Source organism: Haliotis cracherodii, unplaced genomic scaffold (assembly GCF_022045235.1).
Source record: "Haliotis cracherodii isolate W230 unplaced genomic scaffold, xgHalCrac1.p SCAF_10, whole genome shotgun sequence".
NCBI classification, from domain to species: domain Eukaryota; kingdom Metazoa; phylum Mollusca; class Gastropoda; order Lepetellida; family Haliotidae; genus Haliotis; species Haliotis cracherodii.
The window spans coordinates 37,852,286-37,878,840 of NW_027266265.1; the positions used below are offsets into that span (position 1 = coordinate 37,852,286).

Genomic DNA, 26,555 nt, shown 5'->3' on the forward strand with positions numbered 1-26,555 from the left:
TATGTTATGTGTATTATAGAAATTGGGTAAATACTGTTTTTTAGTGTACATATTATATGGCTTGTGGTCGTCCAGTGTTGAATAAATATTGATTGATTGATATGATATAAATTGGCATGGAATGACATGGCATTATATGGTATGATATGATAAGATATGATGGGACAAGCTATGAAATTGCTAATGTGTTGTGTGATATGACATGTTGAAATGTGATATAATATAGGTGTGATTTATGGTACGATGGTATGTATGGTATGTTATGATATGATAATGGTATATGAAATAATACTATATAGTATGATGTTATAATAATGATACAATATGATATGATGTTATAGAATATGTTGTATGATATAACAAGTTGTGATATGGTAAAATAGAAATTATGAAATTGCAGGGTATGGTATTGTACTGTATGTGTGAAATTATGTGACTGTGTTGAGATGCGATGTGGAATGATGTGAGGTGATTTGGTGAGATATGTACATAAATTGTATAAAATTGTATATTCTTCAAATTGTACTATAGGCCTGTGGCCTCTTCAGTACGTGAAATAAAGATTGAACACAGTGGTAAACATCCGAGACCTGCATCACTCCCAAATTAGTGAGTGAGTTGGGATTAACGCCGCTTTTAACTGTATTCCAGTTATATTACGGCATGTCAGCTTTATGTGGGAGGAAAGCCCGAAGTGATGCAGGTCTCAGACATTTACCACTTTGGTGAAACCCATGAGCACGGGTATGTTGCTGACCAACCTAGAAACATAATCAGGGCAAACTGAGATTCGAACCCACAATCATAGGTTTCTGGCGTGCCCAAGGGATGCAACTCTGCACAGCGAATCGCGGCATCTTAGACGACAAGGACACCCGTGCCCCCTACTCCCCCTACATTAAGCTGACAAGCCATGATGTGTCACAATACCACACTGATATTTTAGTCAGATTGGGTAGGTTGAAAATAAATGTGCAGGATGATTTCTTTATCTACAGTAACATTTACATAAATTTCAATCCATCCGAGACATGGGCTTATTTGTATGTAATGGCCAGAAACCATATAGAAAAATAAAAATATGATTAATCATTTCATAACAATTTAGGATTACTTTTTGTAAGATTTCTGCAGTTTTATTGGGTCAGTCCAATCCATAAAGCAAACAATGAAGAACTGGGGCCTTAGATCAAATCCTATGACGGTATTACGGGTAACCAACTTTTTTTTATGGCACCATACTCTTTGCATATATGGTGTGAAATTTACTGAGAAGGCCAAATCAGTTTGGTCGTCTGTCAACTAAAACTCCCTGTAATGAATGAAAACATCCCCATCTCTATCAATAACCATGAGAAGAAAGTCCTACGACTGGCGTGGGATAAATCTTGGCACAAGAAGTTCGGAATACTCAATCCTTGTTTTGTCTGTCATAGCTCAGGAAGCCGTGAATTCAACTTCCTGAATAGCAAGACTTGTGGACGTGATGAATATTTCTGCTAAACCGTGAACAAATAGATATTAGGTCAGCACGACTTTTGTGGCATTATTGCAAATTGGTCCTGATGTTCTTCAGTAGATGAAAGATGGGTAAAGTTCATGGTTTGATGTATGTGGGTATTTGGGTTAATGAGTAGCAGTGATTTAGTTCGCATTCTTTAAAAGTGAAATTGAAGAGTAAATAGATATATCTTTCTCTGGTTCAACTTTTTGGGTACAACGTTGCCAGGATCCCCTGGAGATAAGTCCGAATCCCAGGTTTTCCCAGATTTTGAATTCTTGGTCTGTCTGGACCATGTTGCTCTTGCTCTTGTTTCACCAAAGTGATAAATGTTTACGATTGCCATCAGGCTTTCCTTCCACATTATTAAAGGTCACCAGGCTACACCTGGCTTTCCTTCAACATTATTAAAGGTCACTAGGCTACAGCAGGCTTTCCCTCCACATTATTAAAGGTCACTAGGCTACAGCTGGCTTTCCTTCCACATTATTAAAGGTCACTAGGCTACAGCTGGCTTTCCTTCCACATTATTAAAGGTCACTAGGCTACAGCTGGCTTTCCTTCCACATTATTAAAGGGCACTAGGCTACACCTGGCTTTCCTTCCACATTATTAAAGGTCACTAGGCTACACCTGGCTTTCTTTCCACATTATTAAAGGTCACTAGGCTACAGCTGGCTTTCTTTCCACATTATTAAAGTTCACTAGGCTACAGCTGGCTTTCCTTCCACATTATTAAAGGTCACTAGGCTACAGCTGGCTTTTCTTCCACATTATTAACAAGGATCAGGTCTTGCAGGCTTTCCTTCCACATTACTAAAGGTCACTAGGCTACAGCAGGCTTTCCTTCCACATTATTAAAGGTCACTAGGCTACAGCTGGCTTTCCTTCCACATTATTAAAGGTCACTAGGCTACAGCTGGCTTTCCTTCAACATTATTAAAGTTCACTAGGCTACAGCTGGCTTTCCTTCCACATTATTAAAGGTCACTAGGCTACAGCTGGCTTTCCTTCCACATTATTAAAAGGCAGTAGGCTACAGCTGGCTTTCCTTCAACATTATTAAAGGTCACTAGGCTACAGCTGGCTTTCCTTCCACATTATTAAAAGGCACTAGGCTACAGCTGGCTTTCCTTCCACATTATTAAAAGGCACTAGGCTACAGCAGGCTTTCCTTCCACATTATTAATGGGGATCAGGTTCTAACTTCAAAATAATAACCTCAAAATATAAACCTCCACCCATGCGGAAAGAGAGAAAATCCTTTATCCACAACTTTATCATCCCCCCTAGTGTTTGAAATTCTATTAGCCCTTAGGATACGTTTAACATAACAACTGCAACTATGCTTGCCGTAAGAGGCGCCTAACGGGATCGGGTGGTCAGGCTCACTGACTTGGTTGATGCATGTCATCGTATTCCAATTGCCTGGATCGATGTTCATGATGTCAATCACTGGATTGTCTGGTCCAGACTCTATTATTTACAGACCGCCATCATATAGCTGGACTATTGCTGAGTGCGGCATTAAACAACAAACAAAGGACAAAAAAGGAAAAACATTAACAATTGGTCCGGGTTAGCGTGCTAGTGCTAATTTCCTTGTATGTGAACTTCAATGAAATGTTCAGATCAGCTTGTGGGAGTTAGGTACACAGTCAGAGACTGTTCGAGAAAAGTAGGCGAATGTCTTTGACGTTCAATCATTCCTCCCTGCCAAAACTGACACATATGAATGAAACCTATTAAACAAGCCTCCAAAATAAGTCCACCAATGAGACTTGCATTATGGTTGGAAATTAATTTGGACTATGGTTTCAGTGTTTGTGATTGACTTTGCTTATTAATCTGATTGTTTGTCTCATGCTGCCTGGACACAGTAAGGACACTGAGGTCACTGGTCGTGAGATAAATTCCTTGTAGGATCAAATTTTGTTGAAAAATGACAGTGGATATTGTCTCTGACTACTTACATTCAAGGATTGTGGAGGAAAGAGGTTGCTATCTTGGCATGACTTGGTTATATGAACCAATAATACAATTATTTTTTGTTATTTTTTTGTAATGTGCCAAATCCACCCTATTCGAATCATCAGTGTGCACTCGTCTTTCTCAACTCCCTAGGGAGTACACAACGCAAGATGCCTATGAGGCACTAGAAGGTTAATAGCCACATAACCCATCTTATCCTTCTGGATACCCAGGCCTCGAAGTTGCGACTAAAATGGTCGCCAATGCAACCTAAATTTCAATTTGCCTACTGTCTAAAATTCAGAGGTAGCCAAATGGCTTCCTTCAAAATATCTTGTGGCAACTAAATTCTATTGCTTCACATTTGAAGACACAAAAATATATAACAGCTAAATGTGGAAAAGATGTCTGCTAATAAATGTACTTGCGTAAAAGCCCTGCTAAAGTCGACAATGAACAGAAATACATAAATATTATTGTAATTAGTATCTTATTTCAGTTGACAATGCTCATCCGATAAGCAAGGATATACCTAAATAATCTAGTAACATAAATTGCATCATTGTTCGAGTCACAAGTAACAAAATCAAGTACATGTTCCACTAATATTACAGTTTCAAGCCTAGTGCTATGACTTGTACATATCATTATAGTTATTTGATAAAAGATCATTTCAAATGCTTTTGGCTACCTACAATATTGGCTTGACTTCTTGATTTTACCACTACTACCTGGGAAAAAATGCTTGGAGCCATATGGATACTTGGTAAAAATTTAAACTTTGAGGCCTGATACCTATTCACTGCTGAGTGAAAAGGCATATGTGAACAAAGTCACTTGCCCACGGAGACACCATATGTGTTACATAAAGGATAAAGCGCGTCTCTTGAGGTTTAAAAATGTAAAACCGCTAGCGGGGTAGAGCCCAAGGTCAAGGTTTTACATTTTCAGCCGAAACCGACGAGGCATGTTTTATCCAACTTATGAACCGGCTAAATGCAAGAAATACCAGAAAAATTAAGAAAATTTTGACATACCTTATAGTAAAACAATACAGTGTATTGCAGTATAAAAGGAATTCGCTCAAAGCGTGCGAGAGAAAAAAACAAGTGCAGCATGGCCTAGCTGGAGTCATGACATGATAAACTTAACAACTTCTCATCAGTGGGTTACAAAACTGAACACAATATGTGAGGTTGCAGGTTCTATTCACGTCATGGAATTTTCATGTTATGTGACTTTTAACCAATTACCAAACACAATTGTGTTAACATCAAGAGTCAAGTTAATGAAACGTTTTTTGCAAAACCTAGATACCGTATTTGACGTAATAAGCGCCCAGGGCGCTCTCAAAATTAGAAATAGGGGCTCTTATTAGAATATCATTATGGTGAAAAAAAAACAGAGTTGAAAGATAAATTTCGTGGTTTATTCTAACAGCCTGAAATGTTTATGTACTACAAATATATTTTTCCAGAATTTAATTGCCCATAATTAAGGGTGCATATAACACACGAGTTCGTTTTATACGCAAATAAATAAGTCTTTTGCGCATTGATCAAACGGAAGGGGTGCTAATTGGGATTGTTCACTAGCCAATGTATTAGCAAATATTAGAGCGCTTATTAGAGCAGGGCGCTTGTTACGTCGAATACAGTATTACAATTGAATTGTATTCATCAGGTCCTGGGCATTCCACCGAAATGCCCCTGGCATTGTTGATATAGCCTGCTTTGTAAGTTTATCAGCATTTAGAAGAACCTTCTGTTGCTGTTGTGGGGGGCACGGGTGGCCCAGTCGTCTAAGGCGCCGCAATTCGCTGTGCAGAGTTGCGTCCCTTGGGCATGCCAGAAACCAATGATTGTGGGTTCGAATGCCGTTTTGCCCCGATTATGTTTCTAGGTTTGTCAGCACCATACCCGTGCTCGTGGGTTTCACCGAAGTGGTAAGCATCTAAGACCTGCATCACTCCGGGCTTTCCTCCCACATTAAGCTGACACGCTGTGATATAACTGGAATACAGTTAAAAGTGGCGTTAAACCCAACTCACTCACTCACTGTTGCTGTTGTGTGACATCATCAGAGGTTTTTTAATGTGCTTCAGTGTGGGTTAGGACCGAAGCCCTAGAAACTCTCAAGAGTCAAGCTGGCAAACACGGTCACCCATCCACCTACTTTCCATGACCAGGGTTGCTTAACTTTGCCTCCTCATTTGTGACCAGCAGGCTGTGCACGGGAACACGTACCACCACTTCACATCAGTTTATCTTGTGACAACTGCAGCTAATTCTTAAAATTGTCAGTTTTGTGAGTGGTTGTGGCTGTCAAGATTGTCAGGCAACCAGGTTGAGAGCAGTGTATCGAAGGCTAGGATAATAACCATTGCTTAATAATGATGGTTTATTTCTTTTTGTCAGAGCTGAGTTGTGTCATTGTGAGTTCTGTTTTACACAGCTTTGAACGGTATTTATGTTTCGTCAACTTCATGGGGAGGAAATCTTGATGTTATGCAGATTTTGGACGTTTATTACTTTTGTTTGTTTTTTGTTTTTCTAATGTCTCACTCAGCGATATTCCATCTATATGTCAGTGGTCTGTTATTAATTGAGTCTGGATGAGCGTTGTTTTATTCTGGTTTGCTTAGTATTTATGTTGCATCAGGACTTTTATCCCCAGCGATGCATTTTGTTGGCAGTATTAAAATCATCTCCATATGTCCATGTAAGCTGTTCTTTCCGGAGCAGATCTTGAGAACTTTACAATATTTTTTCACCAAACTTGGCATACAGATCGGTCTACTGTTGAACTGGTGCCTATTGATAGTTTAGGGTTTTCAACAAAAATTGTTTTCAAGTCCCACCTCCTGCAACGCAATTTGTAGGGATATTGAGGGACACCATCCAGCCGATGAGCATCATGAGCCATGATCTAAACAATTGGGATACGATGACATGCATCAACCAAGTCAAGCCACCTGATCCCAATAGTCGCCTCTTACAACAAGCATAGTCACTTTTTACAGCAAGCATGGGTTGCTGAAGACAAATTCCAACCAACTTCATGGCAGGGGTCAAACCTGACAACCCTAGAGAAAAGGTCTTCAGGGGTAGAATAGGTCTTCAGCAGTCCATGCTTGCCGTAACAGGCAACTAATAATGCTTGCAATAAGAAGCAACTAACGGGATCGGGTGGTAAGGCTTGCTGACTTGGTTGATGCATGACATCGATTCCAATTGCGTGGATCGAAGCTCATGATGTCAGTCACTGGATTGTCTGGTCCAGATTCAATTATTTTACAGACCGCCATCATACAGCTGGAATATTGCTGAATGCGGCATTAAACAATAAACAAAAGATAAAATGGAAAAACATTAACAACTGGTCCGGGATAGCAGGCTCGTGCTAATTGTGGTGTTAAACAACACACAAACAAATCCTACAATATGTATAGGTTGCAAGGGATGGTGAAGGACCTCTGCTAACCCAGAATCCCAACAGGGTACAAATTTGTATTCATCTGCTTTTAGATATCAAAGATGATGTTGAGAATGCTTAGGTTGGAGGGATGTGTCTATATCATCAAAACAAACCTGCCTGATATTGACCATATCAACTCCAGCTGGCTGACCAAACATGGACAAATCAAACAACTATGATGGATAGCCAGTGGTCAGGGCCAGTGAGACTTGGGATTAGGGTATGGAACTATGAGATTATGACAAAGTTTGCCTGATAGAGATTGAGCACATGTTTACATGTTAAGGATCTGCCCTGTAAATGGCCTCTAGGGCCAATTACATTCATTTTCATCCATGAAATGTCTGGAAGATCATGGTGCAGATTCATAGAGCTCTTGTAACTTGATTCTTTTGGGAGATGGTACTTCTTCAATCAACATAGGCGGCCACTAGATCATTTAGCCAAAACGGTAATTGAGCCATGACCATGTAGTAGCATGGCTCCACAACCTGCATTCTGTGCTGTACGACTGCTTTTGCCCAGACCAAGGGTTTCCGCTTTTATCCAATTAATGCCATGTTTTCAACTTGTACTAATCCTGTAGTTAATCTAACCAAGATTGTTTTCACTGACAGTATTAGGTGACAACATAACTAAAAGGTCTGAATCTAATTTTAATATCATATTATCAATATCTACCAGACAAACTTACAATTACTTCAGAACCGTGAAGATCCGGGGTAGAAAAGGTCTTCAGCAACTCATGCTTGCAGTAAAAGGTGTCTGTCATTGTCGTAAGAGACGACTAAAGGGGTCGGAGGGTCATTGTATCCCAGTTGCTTAGATCGATGCTCATGATATCAATCACTGGATTGTCTGGTCCAGACTTGATTATTTACAAACCACCGTCAAAAAGTTGGAATATTGCTGACTGTGGCATTAAACAACAAACAAGCAAACTAACTAACAATATAATACAATAAGTTTAGCAGCCTTTCTGTAAATTATACCTGCTTGATAATTGATGAAACAATTCCTTAGTGATCCACTAGTCTGTAGCTTTCATGCCTCTCTATGGCATTCTTTTAGGATCAGGTCACATAATCAGTGAAGCTATTTTCACCTACCTATTATTTGATGTTATTTTTAACTCCAAAATTAGTTGCTTAGAAAAGACCAGTTTCTCAATCATCCCAGCATCTTTTATAAGGCCAGATTTATTTTTAGTTCTGGGTTTACATATTATTTGGGGAAAAGAAACTTGTTGGTAGTTTTGGATGGTGAAAAAGTTTAAAAACATGTTGCGTATCATTTTGGTTTTGGCTGAGAAAGTTTTCTGAATATGTTACCATGTGTGTCATGTTACTTTTACTTATGTCATTTTTCTTTAACCTATTTCATGCACAACTGTTTTTGAGGTAAACAAAGAAAAACTTCAAAGTTGTTTTTCAGTTTGTCCACACTGATTATTAGAGCCTGCTGGTCTGTAAACCATGTAGTATGGTACAGAATGGCTGAGGTTAGCACAGGTCTACTGTTCTTGTCCCATCACAACTACAGGTAGGAGAAAGCTGTTTCCTGTGTTGTGGGTGCTAATCACTTGGCAGTCAATACCCACTCACTTGACCGTAATCACCAGATGCAGTATTCGTGTGTCAGTTTTGGTAATCAGCATCATTCAGATCATTACACAGCCCCAGTTGATCCCAGCTTTACTGTGTAGTGTGTTAGGGTAATGAGCCCCCTGAGACTCACTGACCACTGGAGTGACTGACGCTGTTCATCAAGACTAATCCACTCAGGCTATTTAGTGGAGGTCAGCAGTGGCCTCTTGTAATGTGACTACTTAACCAAGTGAGTCGTATTTGTCTCGTGATTTAGATTGGATTTGGATTTGTTGAGTAAGTGAGTGGGTGTTGTTCACACTACATATCTTTTTATATTATTTTTTATTCTAAGGGGGAGTTGTGCGTTTGGCAAGCAAAGTACATATCTTTTTATCATATTTTTTTATTCTAAGGGGGAGTTGTGCAGGGTTGCATTTGGCAAGCAAAATGCATATATTGTTATCATATTTTTTTATTCCAAGGGGGCGTTGTGCAGGGTTGCCCTTGACAAGCAAAATACATATCTTTTTATCATATTTTTTTTATTCTGAGGGGGCGTTGTGCAGGGTTGCCTTTGACAAGCAAAATACATATCTTTTTATCATATTCTCCGTTCCTCATAGGCCTCACTTTTTTAATTATAATGTTTAACGGATTTATTCCAGCTTTTCCGCACAAGGTTGGTCGAAAAAAAAATTTAATAAAATAGCTATGTCAATCATTTATTCATTTGTTTATTTATATGAAAGTCATTCTGAAACTGCAGCTGGCTTCTTGAATCTCTGATAGTGATGTAGACATGGAATTATATATAACAGTTTATATTGTATAAGAGGTTCTAAATTACTGGCAGGAGACGTAATAAAATTAAATATTTTTATGTTTAATTTCATTCTTTTCCAGCTGCTTTCAGTAGGGAGGGTGGGCCTGTGAAACAAAAATTTTAAAAAGTGTGGCATAAAGGATATTTATGATACAAAGAGCACACAGGGGTAAATATCTCTTTATCAGATATGTCATTCTTAAAACAATAAATTTCTGAGGTGTAATTTCGCTCAATGAAGTAGAAAATGCGTATGAATATAGAGTTTGAGTGAATCAGCCCAATCATCATATAGTGCCAAATCATTTGCAGCCATCTTTGTCTACAGAATCTGCTAAACATTATGAAATCCTATCTAAACCTATTTGGAATGTCAGTCAATAGTTTAATGAGCATTGCATCAATGTCTGGAGTACTTCATGTGAGGTTTATCGGATTGTGATAACAATTTTATGGACTGGTTTATCATATCAACAACACTTTGCATTATATGATAAAATCATTTAGTGACATTTTTTTAACAAAAATAATAGTTAATTGTTCTCCAAAACTCCAAAATCGTTGAATATATTAGATCAGTCTAGTGGTGAACTGGTGCCTTTTGACAATTTGGTCCAATGGTTTGAGTGGCACATCTCCCAGTGTTTCTTAGCAGTGCCTGCATCAGGGTTCTAACCCAAGATTCACCTTCATTTTCTGTAGCAATAAAGATGGGGGAGGGAGAGACTGAGTTGCTATACAGAAATATTACCCCCCAACTAGACCACCATCTTTTGCCTCAAAATTCAACTTTACATCTATGGTAAAATACACAAGTATGGATATGATCCTCAAATACTTAAAATTGAAATCAAGTAAACTTACGATCAGCAGATTTTGGTATGGCATAGGACTTAACTCTGCACAGATCATTGCACTACCATGGATGAATATGTTGTTTGTTTAGATCTAGCCTGAAACATGGTCATCAGACAGTGGAGCACAAAACATATTCTCTCTAAATTTGTTCTAAGATGGGTGATAACTAGGGGCACAACAGGTAACTGGAACATAGATTTGTTTTAATAAAATGAAAAATTCTTTGAATAGTAATATCCAAGTTTGATATATTAGTTCAGGGTAATTTTATTCATTAACATAATATTCCAGTTCATGAAAAATGATATTTTTAAAAATAATTATTTATTAATGTATCAATCCTCCTGTGTCCTACACGGAAATGACATTTGTTTCAACATCTGTATTTTTCAATTTAATCCTTGAAAGGTCCAGATTATTTGCTTATTCACCAACACAAAGTCAGCATCAATGAAATATTAGACAGAAAAACTAAAATATACCGGCAAATTTACATTTTTTTAAAGGAAATATATGTGTGTCCCAGAAATGTTTGTCATTACCGTCAAAGTACTTCTATGTCAAGTACTTGATCCAAGGAAGATCACTCTCATCAGAAAGTGTCACTGTGAAAGAGAGCAGCATGGCCACATTGTGAAGAAATGTTTGAGTTTAGTATTTAATATGAAATCCATAAGTATGTACTTAATCCAACTTAGAATATTTTTTATACTTCGACATTTGTGCAATCTATAACTTAAAAACTACTTCATGGATTATTTTCTAAATGGGAATATAATTTCTATACCAATAGGAGAGGTGCAGTGCAAAATTTCAATGGTGGATTTTCTGAGTAAATATTGCTTTTGTCAAATGTTGAACTTAGAAATATGTTGGAGTTCAAGTCGGGGGTATTAGCAAGCCGTGATTACTTTTTGTCTTGTATTTATTGTAATATCCCAATAATGGTTCAACTATTGATAACGCATCCAAATCAGAATTAACTATTGAAATAGTATCTGAATGTTTCAACTATTGAAGTAGAATCCCCATTATGTAACATATGTTATATTTGGGATGACACTTTCTTTGTCATGTGCAAATCCTTGTTCTCTTTTGCGGGGAGTCCCATCCGGGCTTTGAACTCAAACTCTCAGAGTAAGGCTGCACACGAGGTCAGCTACCTAACCCACTCAGCCACCAAGTCTTCCACAAAATGGTGGGTTTGAGTGTGAGCTAGATTTGGACAGTGACCTTTAGTTGACTACTATGATCTTGATTGATCTTGATTGATCTTGATTGAGACAGTGATCTTTAGTTGCATTGTTGGATGTGATCTTTGCTGCTGGAATACGTGTGTCGATATGTTGGGAGTATTGGTCCATGTGATGTTTGATCTGTTTCATAAACTGGCTAGGCCGACATAACATTAAATAAAACAAAAAACATTAGCAGGACTGAGATCCCTGGAAAACTATGTGTTACTATTTTCTTGGGACACGTAGTATGAGTGAGAAAGTTCCAATCAGAGTTCTTCATTTATTGATTCTGTCATTACCCGACTCCTGACATCTCATGACAGCAAATGTTTCACTTTGCTAGTGATTACATTATATAGTGGCTTTATTTTTCCCAGAGGACGTGAAGTCCAGACACGATTAGTATGAGAGGGGTTGGCTGATTTATATCTCACCTCTGTCCCACTCTGGCGGTGCATCACGAAGGGAGCGAATACAGAGCAGACATCACTCATGATATCAGATGCTCATGATATCGAGACCCGTGAAGATCCCGGGTGGAATAGGTCTTCAGCAACCCATGGTGGCCGTAAAAGGCGACTATGCTTGTCGTAAGGCGTAAGGCGACTATCGGGATCAGATGGTCAGCCTTGCTGACTTGGTTGATGCATGTCATCGTATCCCAGTTGTGTAGATCGATGCTCATGATGTCAATCACTGGATTGTCGGGTCCATCAATTGTTAACAGACTGCCAAAATATAGCTGGAATATTGCTGAGTGTTGCGCTAAACAACACTCACTCACTCACTCACTCACTCACTCACTCACTCACTCACTCACTCACTCACTCACTCACTCATGATATCTATACATTCTTTGTTACACTGAATCCAGAAATGTGCATCATCGATATCTGTGTCACATCTCTCCGTCAACCACCATGTTGGGAAGGGATTTAAGAGCTGCAGAAGCATGTGGAGAAACAATTGGTAGAGTTATCTTCCCTAAGGCATTTATCTTTTAATATCTTGTTTATCATATGAGGGATAGTGTTATCAATGTGACACACCAATCCAATAAACTTGGTATCACAATCCAATAAATATGCAAATGAGGTCACCAAGCAAGAACTGCTTTCAAGCCCGAACATCGATGCAATGTCTGTTTTATGAATATATTATTGGCTGATGCTCCTTATAAGGTTAGGTAGAGGTTTCTCCATGTGTGGGTGCGTCTGTAGACAAACATGGCTGCAAATCATTTAGAACTATATGATAAATGGGGCAATTCACTCAAACATTGTATTCATACATAGCTTCTAAAGTTTCTTCATTGAGTGAAGATCTGTAAAAAATAGTGATTATTTTAAGAATGCCATGATATGATAAAGAAATAATTATTCTTATGTGTTTCAGTGTAATAAATATCATGTTAAGAATAAAGAATAAATATATGATATGCAATAGTATTGATTGAATTCAGCTGTATAATAAAAGACAAGACTTTGACAAACTTTGCAGATCATGAAATGTAATATGTTGATAATACATGAAAACTCCCCATATCACAGACACGGAACGTATGACATGAACATGGTGTACCTAGCCAAATTTAAATGAGGCAAACAAGGCATCTGATACTGACACAAGGCAATACATACATAGAAAAACCCATCAGAGATGGAGGGGAGGTGGGAGATCAAAACATTGTTTTGGACAAAATTTAATTTTGCCAGGAATAATATTTTCAAATACAGTAAACTACGGTTATAACGAACACGCTTATAACGAACTGACGGATATAACGAACTTACTTTTTTGGTTCCGACTATCTGCCGTAGTTATACTACATATATGCTTATAACGAACTACGGTTATAACGAACTAAAATTAGTAGTCCCTTTGAGTTCTTTATAACCGTACTTTACTGTATCTTGTTATTTCAGGGGCAGATTTTACCAAATATATTTTAAATAAAAGTAAGTCTTGCTTGACAACAGAATAATGATCATACTAAAACCTCCTTATTAAAGTGTGATAAAGAAGTTTTTATGCAGAATTTGTGTCTACTTTGTTAAAATAGCTAAAGGGTAGCACATTGGTAAATTGTCTGATATGTATGGAATAGTTTGATGTGTCACCGATAGAGGTTTCCTGTGGTCTTGCTATACTACTCAAAGTTTGCTAAGGATCAAGTTTTGATGATATACAAATATCATCCAACAAATATAGATTGAAATATCCCAGTACAAATAAGTGGTACCTTTAGGACCTCAATGTCATGATGAACGGACAGAGGCATGATGTGGGCAGGATGTGCACGAAGCGCTTGAAAAGCTGTGTTTGGATGTATCGTGAATTGTTACACATCAGTTTCAGAGGGCACAACATTTGCAACTGAGGATTGGAACAACGGAATGCACTTATGCCCCCTCAGCATCAAAGACGTGATTTGATGACCAAAGAATTAGGCAGATGAATAGGCATGTTTGAGTGAGTGAGTGAGTTGGGTTTAATGCCGCTTTTAACAGTATTCAAGTTACTTGGGCACGCCAGAAACCTATGATTGTGGGTTCGAATCCGGGTTCGCCCCAATTATGTTTCTAGGTTTGTCAGCACCATGTCTCCGTGCTCATGGGTTTCACCGAAGTGGTAAACGTCTGAAACCTGCATCACTTTGGGCTTTCCTCCCACATTAAGCTGACACGCCACAATATAACTGGAATATTGGATAAAAGCGGCGATAAACCCAACTCACACACACACACAGTTAACGCTGTACATTGGAAATCAATGACTGGGTTAATATTGATATTAGAACTTCATATGATCTCAGATCTATAGCTGCTGTAATAAAAGTGTTGGAAACCTGTTCGCTGTGTTCATAAAGATCTCTACAGGCCTCCAGACATAAGATGTGTAAATATCCAAACAAGTATCATTCTCACACTCTTCATCAGTTTTATCGATGTCACTTGTTTGTATTAAAATACATAGATCTGTGATGTCACTCCATTATTTTTCAGGAATGGAGAGTTATTTGTCAATTATGCATTATCTTGAACCAGCATTTCAATTTATTTCCACTTGGAATTGACGGAACTATTTTTAAATATTTTGACAAGTAATGATTTCAAATTTTGTTGGAAAACATGCGTCGCCAGCGGGGTTGGAACCCGCATCGTTTGATTTCGGAACATGTGATTGTCCACCTCAGCTATGGCGGCACCTGAAGGTATGGTTGAAGAAATAAACTATTAAATATTTACATGATTTTGCAAAATGCTTAAAAGCTCTAAAAAAATATGCACATGTATATAATATTGTTTGTATGTTTGTTTGTTTGTTTGTTTGTTGTTTAATGCCATACTCAGCAATATTTCAGCTATATGACGGCGGTCGGTAAAATAATCGAGTCTGGACCAGACAATCCAGTGATTGATATCATGAGCATCGATCCATGCAATGGGATCGATGACATGCTTCAACCAAGTCAGCGAACCTGACCACCCTATCCCGTTAGTCGCCTCTTACGACAAGCATAGTCGCCTTTTACGGCAAGCATGGTTTGCTGAAGACCAATCTACCCCGGATCTTCACGGTCAAATAGGTAATGGGCCCCAATCAGGATCAGCCATGCAATTTGGTCAAAACATGCATTTTTCATGTAAAAACATACTTTCATGTACAAAGTATTTCTGAAACTGATTTTAACAAAATCAAACTTAACTGGTCAGCTGGAGCTTGGTGTTTACCAGATCAAATATGTGAACACATGTTTTTGTTATGAAGAGAACTCTACATCAAGGGAAATGAATATGGATAATGTTAAAAAAAAAACCATATTACTGTGTAGAACCTGGTTTAAAACCATCAAAATACATATTGTAGGAAGTTACTGCATTTTGGATAGGCTGGTCAGGTTTGAGCCCTGCAATGAAGTTGTTGGAATTTGTCTTCAGTAACCCATGCTTGTCGTAAGAGGCGACTATTTATGGCAAGCATGGGTTGCTTAGGACCTATTCTACCCCGGGTCTTTTGGGTCTATAGTGCTTGTAACATAATCTATGTAATTAATGCTCCCTACAGGGAAACAATGATAGCTTCCGCACTTGTACCATGGCACGGCTTATACAGAAGTAAACATTCATCAGGCCTAACACTGTCTCCCGTAGCTTCTTCCTAGAAGAGAGATGGAACAAACAACGACACAATGTGTGGGGATCACCTTGAGCAGAAATTGTACACTTGTTTGATTAGAAAATATCCCAGCTGGTCTGTGTTCATTATTTGTATTTAATTAATAACATCTACCTTTCGTTAACATCCATGCTCAGTTTCCAAAGGTGGTCCTTGGTATGAGCTGAACATGCTTCTTCATGAACGTCATTAACTCCATTGTAGACAATGCTGAGGAAGTTCAGGCTTGTGCCAGCTAGCAATACACGCATCTTAATTACGTCTTGCCTGATTCAAGGCCATGTGAGCTGTTTCATACTTGTTAGAACTTTGTCCTGAGTATTTATGTAGGAGATATTTGTAAGCGTTATTGACAGCAGCTGCTGTTAAGTGGCTGTCTTTGGTGACATGTTTCGCTGTTTCTACAGTTTGGTATACCATTCTGCGGACCCTATAAATCATAGAGTTTGGTATACCATTCTGCCGACCCTATAAATCATACAGTTTGGTATACCATTCTGCTGGCCTATACGTCGTACAGTTTGGTATACCATTCTGCCGACCCTATAAATCATACAGTTTGGTATACCATTCTGCCGACCCTATAAATCATACAGTTTGGTATACCATTCTGCCGACCCTATACATCATACAGTTTGGTATACCATTCTGCCGACCCTATAAAGCATACAGTTTGGTATACCATTCTGCCGACCCTATACATCATACAGTTTGGTATACCATTCTGCCGACCCTATATATCATACAGTTTGGTATACCATTCTGCCGACCCTATAAATCATACAGTTTGGTATACCATTCTGCCAACCCTATAAATCATACAGTTTGGTATACCATTCTGCTGGCCTATACATCATACAGTTTGGTATACCATTCTGCCAACCCTATAAATCATACAGTTTGGTATACCATTCTGCTGACCCTATATATCATACAGTTTGGTATACCATTCTGCCGACCCTATATATCATACAGTTTGGTATACCATTCTGCCGACCCTATATATCATACAGTTTGGTATACCATTCTGCTGACCCTGTAAATCATACAGTTTGGTATACCATTCTGCCGACCCTATATATCATACAGTTTGGTATACCATCCTGCCGACCCTATACATCATACAGTTTGGTATACCATTCTGCCGACCCTATATATCATACAGTTTGGTATACCATTCTGCCAACCCTATAAATCATACAGTTTGGTATACCATCCTGCCGACCCTATACATCATACAGTTTGGTATACCATTCTGCCGACCCTATATATCATACAGTTTGGTATACCATTCTGCCGACCCTATAAATCATACAGTTTAGTATACCATTCTGCCGACCCTATATATCATACAGTTTGGTATACCATTCTGCCGACCCTATAAATCATACAGTTTGGTATACCATTCTGCCGACCCTATAAATCATACAGTTTGGTATACCATTCTGCCGACCCTATACATCATACAGTTTGGTATACCATTCTGCCGACCCTATACATCATACAGTTTGGTATACCATTCTGCCGACCCTATATATCATACAGTTTGGTATACCATTCTGCCGACCCTATACATCATACAGTTTGGTATACCATTCTGCCGACCCTATAAATCAGGAATGGGAAATAAGAAGTCCAGTTTGAATTTATGAATTTATCAGTCTGATATTTACACTTAGAAAATATAAATCACAAAAGTACATGCTTAATGGGCCTATGAAGATCTGGGATAGAATCGGTCTTCAGGAACCCTTGCTTGTCTCCCATGTGAAGATCCGGGGTAGAATTTGTCTTCAACAACCCTTGCTTGTCTTCTCCTGTGAAGATCCGGGATAGAATTGGTCTTCAACAACCCGTGCTTGTCTCCTCCCATGAAGATTCAGGGTAGAATCGGTCTTCAGTAACCCTTGCTTGTCTCCCATGTGAAGATCCAGGGTAGAATTGGTCTTCAGCAACCCGGGCTTGTCTCCCCCAGTGAAGTTCTGGGGTAAAATTGGTCTTCAGCAACCCATGCTTGTCTCTCTATTCATGTTAAACTGCTGCATGGTATCTCCGTGGGCTAGCACTATAAAATCGGCATTAATCCAGACTAGCACGCACACGTACGCATGCACATGCATGCATGTCACTATATAAGTGCAATAATAATCTTGAACACAATGTTAAACCCTTACATCTTACTTTACATTTTCCATAAACAAAGTTGATGCAGAACTGTGGATGATTTTCATGGATATGGTGTTGACAGACCAAGAGGGATTCGAACCCATGTCCAACAGCCTGGTACAGAAAGGGGCTTTTATTAATGTAGATCAAGAGCTTAGCAAGTTATGACTGGCCGTATTTGAATGATACACATTGAGATTCGTTAAATCGAACTGCCTGTGGAAATATGGTCACTGTTCATAGTAGTCATTTTGTCTTCTAGCTATTTCTGCCTAACGAAAGGGTTACTGGATATATGTTTCACCTGAACAATAATCTGTCACTGCCTACAGAGATTTACATCACTACACTTGACATAATGGCTTCAAAAATGATCAATTATTATTTTTAGGTAATTTTATATAATCAAATTACAGTAGACTGTCAAATGTAATGCGTATCTTGAACCCATTGTGTGGTCCCCACCTTCTCCTTATATAAGAACAGTAGAACATGGATATAATGAACTACAAGGGACCAGAGAAATCAGTACGTTAGATCTGTTGTTCGTTATATACGCTTTCGCTCACAAACGTCCGCCATCTTGGATAAAACTAAACACAATACACATAATAGCAGCATTGACTTGTATTAGCAGTGATCACTTCATAGCAGTCAATTGATAATGGTTCTTAATGTTAATTTTGGAATGTCAAATTCCATTGCAATGTCTTTCTTGGTTTTTATGACAGCATCAACAGCATTTATCAAGCATCAGCATTCTCAAATTCGTGTCTAAACTGATAGCTTTCCTCTTACTATTGACCGCCATGATAGCATATGCAAGTGAACTGACACTTGGACACAATCTCGTAAAATGTATATGTTTAATGTTTGTTTTACAGACAAGATTACATGTACAGGTAAGATTAACACAATGCAAGTTCTGTCACCGCTGATTGCGTACAGCCAATTGTCAGTGACACTTGACACTGAGTGAGATTTCTCAGTTTGCTATACACGTCACTAATTAGTGGTAGATGGGCTTGGCGGTGATCAGATATCAGTTTGCTATATCCGTCAGTTCACCGTAGAGAGTTCGTTATATACGTAAATTTAATATGATATTATATAGGAGATAAATCAGGGATTTTTTGACAGTTTGTTGTATCCGTTTGTAAACTCGAGGTCTTCCATTAACTGGAAGACCGAGGGCTTCTGCAAATGATAATACCCTGAAAATAGTGTTACCGTTATTATAGCTAAAATGGATGCTATTTGTTATCAAATAAATCAGGGATTTTTTGACAGTTTGTTGTATCCGTTTGTAAACTCGAGGTCTTCCATTAACTGGAAGACTGAGGGCTTCTGCAAATGATAATACCCTGAAAATAGCGTTACTGTTATTATAGCTAAAATGGATGCTATTTGTTATCAAATAAAAAGAAATATCAGTTTTGAAACATTTACTGCAATCAACACGAATGTGACTGACCCACTTTTACAAATATGGAAACGTCATAGAACAAACCAGATGACGTCACTATTGATATGACGTCACCTATCCCTACCCTGTGACGTCACCTAACAAAGGGCGTAATAATGACCCGTCGTCAATCAATATAAGGGCATTATCAAGTTACAGTGGCCCGCTGATTTCTGATAACACGTGGCCGGTTTAATGATAATTCTATCAATTTTAGCTATAATGTTGATTAGATGATTAGTCAGGGCAATATAACAATTCAGGATCTTCTCGAATGTCATTACACTTTGACATTTAATGTGGCCAGTGACATTCATGATTTTTTTTACTATTGCATACTGCTGACCTTTATTTCAACTCATTTTTTTACCAGTGGCCATCCTTAAGGGACACTGTATGTCCTTTCTGTAAAAATACAACAGTAGCCTTAAAAGAGGCATGGTTGGTCAATACAAAAATCAATTTGGCATAAGATTTTTCACATGGCAAGGACCAATCCAATAAAACATTCACACTAGAATTTGTAGCAGGATCACGAGAGATATGCGTCCCAAGTTATGTTTTATACCACATGCCAGAGGCATTAACCCCATGTACTCAAGTGATCCTGGTACAACGATTTGATTTTATCTAACCAACTTATTTTAATTTGACATTGAAAAAGAATTACCGTATTCGACGTAATAAGCGCCCAGGGCGCTCTCAAAATTAGAAAAAGGGGGCTCTTATTAGAATATTACTTTGGTGAAAAAACAGAGTTGAAAGATAAATTTCGTGATTTATGCTAACAGCCTGAAATGTTTATGTACGACAAATATATTTTTCTAGAATTTAATTTCCCATAATTAGGGGTGCATATAACACACGAGTGCGTATTGTACGCGAATAAATAAGTCTTGTGAACATTGATCAATCGGAAGGGGTGCTAATTGGGATTGTTCACCAAATTATTAGCAAATACCGCCGTGGGCGCTTATTAGAGCGGGGCGCTTATTACATCGAATACGGTAACTCAAATTCAAAATTGATAGAAAACAGCTGTCCGATTGAGCTAAGTACTTGTTCTAAGTCATGTGACTTCCATTGATTCCGAAAAAGCGTGCAGCTTTTGCTTTGAAGCGGGATTAAGGAATTTATTCTGCCCCTCAGAATCCACGTGCAGCCTGTATTGCTCATGGCGGGGTATAAGAGATTTAAAACCCAAGGTTCTGAGAAATTTATTCCCCTCCAAGGCGGGTTTGACAGTATTTTATCAAGATCACGTGGACCAATCAGATCTCATCATTCTGACATTGGGGTATGATAATAGATTTTGTAGCTCACCTGACTAAATGTCTCATCATCCATCAGCAGCATTGTTGAAGGCATCTGTATACATCTTGTCATGACAAAGCACTGTACCAGTGCAGCTCAAATTTCACACACTTGTTCCCACCAGTGATGACACCTTAGTATTTCCAAGAGGTTTGAATATGGGTGCAACAGCAGTAATTCAATCTTTTGTCCCACATCCTGCTGATATGATGTGAAGTCATAACTGTTCGAGGTGGTGGTTCACCTCTCTCTCTCTCTCTCTCTCTCTCTCTCTCTCTCTCTCTCTCTCTCTCTCTCTCTCTCTCGTATTTTCAAAACTTGGATCATTCTGGAGACCTCAAAGAAGTTGAATTAGTGCAATAAAAGCAAGCTTCATTAGATTAAAGACTGAATGGATTAAACAGAGTGCAAAATACTTCCAAAAATTAAGCTTTTTTTAATAAATCAGTTTCTTATACAATAAAGAACTACCTGATATACTTGTCAAGATTTCAACTGAAGTTAATCTGGACGAAAAGATTTGTGTCAAGATTACATTACGAGATCCTGAAAACAAAACTTAAAGCGGAAACATGAGAAAAAGCTTTTATTTGATGTGTCACAATATCAAAGAAAAGCAAGATGGCTGCTCTAAAAGTTTGTGGAAAAAAATGGCCAACATCTTTTTTCTTGATCAGTGATGTATTTTGATGGTTTTAAACCAGGTTCTACCCAGTAATATGGTTTTTTTTTAACATTATCCATATTCATTTCCCTTGATGTAGAGTTCTCTTCATAAAAAAAATATGTGTTCAGATATTTGATCTGGTAAACACCAAGCTCCAGCTGACCAGTTAAGTTTGATTTTGTTAAAATCAGTTTCAGAAATACTTTGTACATGAAAGTATGTTTTTACATGAGAAATGCATGTTTTGACCAAATTGCATGGCTGATCCTGATTGGGGCTCATTACCTATTTGACCGTGAAGATCTGGGTTAGAATTGGTCTTCAGCAACCCATGCTTGCCGTAAAAGGCGACTATGCTTGTCGTAAGAGGCGACTAACAGGATCGGGTGGTCAGGCTTGCTGACTTGGTTGATGCATGTCATCGTATCCCAGTTGCGTGGATCGATGCTCATGACATCAATCACTGGATTGTCTGGTCCAGACTCGATTATTTACAGACCGCTGTCATATAGCTGGAATATTGCTGAGTGCAGTGTTAAACAACAAACAAACAAATCATCACCTATTTTACTTTTCTACAATGTAAAAATTTTCAGGGAAATTATTTAAACATTTGGAGTAGTATCTCAATGAAGGCTACTGTGTTGAGGTGTAAACAGCGTCTATAATGTAAAGAGCCTACCAGTTGATATTTTGGGTGGGAATTTTAATTCATATTTTACTATATCTCTGGAAAAGGCTGGAAAATAATAATTTTATTTACTATATAGTCTCAATATCCTGAAAAATACCTGCAATGTTTGTTAAAACAATTGTTTTTTCAGAGAAAACAAATGGTCTACTTTGAATCGTTAGCTCAAACAGTATTCTGTCTCAAACAAATATTCCAGGCCCCACCCTACAGAATGTTATGTGATTGGTACCGAAGCTAGTAGAAATTGTTTTAAGATTCTGATGTACCGTATTCGACGTAATAAGCGCCCCGCTCCAATAAGCGCCCACGGCGAAATTTGCTAATATATTGGCAAGTGAACAATCCCAATTAGAACCCCTTCCAACTGATCAATGTACACAAGACTTATTCACGTATAAGACACACTCGTGTGTTATATGCACCCCTAATTATGGGCAATATAATTCTGGAAAAATATATCTGTCGTACATAAACATTTCAGGCTGTCAGCATAAACCACGAAATTTATCTTTCAACTCTGTTTTTTTTCCACCATAATAATATTCTAATAACAGCCCCCCATTCCTAATTTTGAGAGCGCCCTGGGCACTTATTATGTCGAATACGGTATGTCTGTATTTGAAATGGTCAATGTAGAACATCGGGGGGAGAAAAACGTGTTCAGGGGAGTTTTGAGAACTGCATCGCTGGGCAGGCTGATCAAGGAGCCAGGTAGCCGCCTGTGTAACAAGGCTACTAATGATGAGTGGCAGACATGATTAACCTGTAGCCACCTGTCAATCAAACAACCTGGCTGACCAATCAGAAGGTTTCAATCACACAGCATACGCCATTTTGTCTGACAGTTCCTTAACTGTTGGACATTTTTCAAAGTGATAGATATTATTTAGGTTGGCTATTAGGCAAATATTTCTAATATATTTTCTGTACAGTGCTATTTCTCTTCATATATAGTTTTAGATTGTCGTTTAGCAATTTGAAAATGAGAAAAAAGAAAAATTAACAATATTGTTTTTATTAATCAAGTAATGTTATGATTAAAAGGTATCACATAAACAGTAATCCTCTCTGATCTTTAGGGCATGCTTAAGTCTGTTATGGTAAATGGTTATTTGGCAGATGAGGTGTTTTCATATTGGTCAACATAATGAAGGCGCCATTGAACTGGTGAATAAGAACGCAACACCAATTGTTATTTTGGTTTAAATAATTATGCTGATGCCAAAAATATTATCAGAAAAACAAATAATAGAATACATATATTTAAATTTGCCTCACTTCTCCATCTCTGTGGGTCAGAGAAACGAAAAGATACAACTAAAAAATGAAATAAATTGTTAACATTTTACATGATAATTTGGGAGTAGTGCACTTTGCCAGGTTAGCAGTTAGCACTGCATTGAGGATCGAACTCACGTTGACAGCTTGAGTTATTCCATTAGTCGACACTTTACCACGGGACCACAGGCACTGGATCATTTACCAAGGCATCAGTAGCCAATTGTTTACCTTTATGCGCATTAGCCATTTTATCCTCAAATCTTGAAACCCCTAAGAATCATGAAGGAGTGTTTGGTTGGAAAGGTTAACCTAACCCTAATGATCATAAAGGGATCTTACAGGGGATCCATCAGCTAAGGATGGAGTTGGGGTAACCTACCCTAATCTTTAAACACAACTAACCCTAAGAAACGAAGAGGCACGTGGCGTCTGTGAGGCCATAGCCACAGTCGTCAGCCTGAGCAAGTAAGCACTTTTGTAACGCCCACTAAACTGCATTGTTACCAATAATTGTATATAGATATGTCTCTGGCCCCTGTTATTGATAGACAACCGAACTTGCCACTTGAGGTAACGTTATTATTTGTTAGCATTCACAATTGTATGACATACATCATTCTAACCACTTACACATTACCATAACAATACAATGTTACCACACCTAACAACACTATACTAACAACTGACATTAACGATCTGATTCATGTGTAAACGGAATAAGCACTTCTGGAAATGAGAGTTACCTCCCTTACATCACTATCCTTTTGTAAACACACATCAAAGAAGAAATACATTTACATATTACTGTTCCGATATTAAAATCATTCAACCACACGTCCTAAAAGTTGATACCAAATTAATAAAGAAATAATATTCAGCTTAACAAATTTGATTTAAGATTTTATTTTCTCCCCAAGTTATGAGGTTTACAAAAAAGAGTAGACAATAACATAAAAATATGTGGCGTGATCACCACAAGAAGCTGCGTATTGGATGTAGGGCACTGACATGCTGCAAACCATGTTACTTTCATAGAGTTTCATCATAAGTTGTAGTTACCCCGGGAAGATTCAGGGTAGAATAGGTCTTCAGCAACCGATTCTTGCCATAAAAGGTGATAAAAATACTAAATAGACCCGTGAAGATCCGGGGTAGAATGGACCTTCAGCAACCTGTGCTTGTTGTAAAACGCGACTATTCTTGTCGTAAGAGGTGACCAACGTGATCGGGTGGTCAAGCTTGCTGACTTGGTTGATGCATGGCATCGTATCCCAATTGTGTGGATCGATGCTCATGATACCAATCTCTGGAATGTCTGGTCCAGTGCAGCGTTAAACAACAAGCAAACAAGCATAAGTTGTAGCAGTATCATGAGGGGTATAAAACCTCACACAGATGCATAATTAAGAATTGACCTTCACTTTGAGTGAGTTCATTGGATTATGAACCTTCATAGAGTGAGAGCCAAACTGTATGAACATTGGAACTTGCGACGACGTTCATACAATGTTTGGCCCTCACTCTATGAAGGTTCATAGTCCAATGAACTCACACAAAGTGAAAGTCAATTCTTATAAATTTTTTCTGAGGATTTTTTTCCACTTTCATCAATGAGTGTTGATATATTTGATATCAAAAGACACTCGGGTGAGATTTTATTTATCCTCCAACATCATTCTTCCAACTTTTTCAGTTTGTAGAAAGTTATAAGCAGTGTCTTAAGTGTAAAAAGTACTGCTAACAGCTTCAGTAGCAGAGCCATTAGTGATGTCATTTGATTGTGACGTCATGGTAACCAATGATGTCATTGTGATGCAATTTCATTGCAGCGATATCTACAGTATAGATATCACTTGATCTCACCCAAGCGATATCTCCTGTGGGAGCCACTTTTGGATGATAAGATACAGACAACTCCTGCTGAGTGTTTCATGTTATGGCGATATGCACTGTTACTTGATACTGTGTAGTCTGTATGCCTCTTATTATTGTGAGACTGAAACGTGGCAGTAATAAATATCTTTAATATGGTCATCTGTCCTTTTGTTTGTCTGTTAGGGGTGAAATCTCGAAATCTTTTCATTATCTGATCGACCAGTTCATCTGTTATGGTCGTCATCATCTTATTTGTAAAGGGCAACCTGTGTTAAATGTAGAAGGCATTCAGGTAGAAGGGCAACCTGTGTTAACTGTAGAAGGCATTCAGGTAGAAGGCCAGCCTGTGTTAATTGTAGTAGGCATTCAGGTAGAGGACAACCTGTGTTAATTGTAGTAGGCATTCAGGTAGAAGGAGAACCTGTGTTAACTGTAGTAGGCATTCAGGTAGAAGGGCAACCTGTGTTAATTGTAGTAGGCATTCAGGTAGAGGACAACCTGTGTTAATTGTAGTAGGCATTCACGTAGAAGGGCAACCTGTGTTAATTGTAGTAGGCATTGAGGTAGAAGGGCAACCTGTGTTAATTGTAGTAGGCATTGAGGTAGAATGGCAACATGTTTTAACTGTAGTAGGCATTCAGGTAGAAGGGCAACCTGTGTTAATTGTAGTAGGCATTCAGGTAGAAGGGCAACCTGTGTTAATTGTAGAAGGCATTCAGGTAGAAGGGCAACCTGTGTTAATTGTAGTAGGCATTCAGGTAGAGGACAACCTATGTTAATTGTAGTAGGCATTCAGGTAGAAGGAGAACCTGTGTTAACTGTAGTAGGCATTCAGGTAGAAGGGCAACCTGTGTTAATTGTAGAAGGCATTCAGGTAGAGGACAACCTGCGTTAATTGTAGTAGGCATTCAGGTAGAGGACAACCTGTGTTAATTGTAGTAGGCATTCAGGTAGAAGGGCAACCTGTGTTAATTGTAGTAGGCATTGAGGCAGAATGGCAACCTGTGTTAATTGTAGTAGGCATCCAGGTAGAAAGGCAACCTGTGTTAATTGTAGTAGGCATTCAGGTAGTAGGCAACCTGTGTTAATTGTAGTAGGCATCCAGGTAGAAGGGCAACCTGTGTTAATTGTAGTAGGCATTCAGGTAGAATGGCAACCTGTGTTAATTGTAGTAGGCATTCAGGTAGAAGGGCAACCTGTTTTAACTGTAGTAGGCATTGAGGTAGAAGGGCAACCTGTGTTAATTGTAGTAGGCATTATGGTAGAAGCGCAGCCTGTGTTAATTGTAGTAGGCATTCAGGTTGAAGGAGAACCTGTGTTAACTCTAGTAGGCATCCAGGTAAAAGGGCAACCTGTGTTAATTGTAGTAGGCATTCAGGTAGAAGGGCAACCTGTGTTAATTGTAGTAGGCATTCAGGTAGAAGGGCAACCTGTGTTAATTGTAGTAGGCATCCAGG

General features: G+C 38.4%; 1 protein-coding gene across 1 annotated transcript in view; it reads left to right on the top strand.

Moving 5' to 3' along the window:
• LOC139454351 (probable ATP-dependent RNA helicase DHX35) overlaps positions 1 to 26,555 on the top strand; it is a 149,047-nt gene that overhangs the window by 114,525 nt on the left and 7,967 nt on the right. The window lies entirely within an intron of this gene.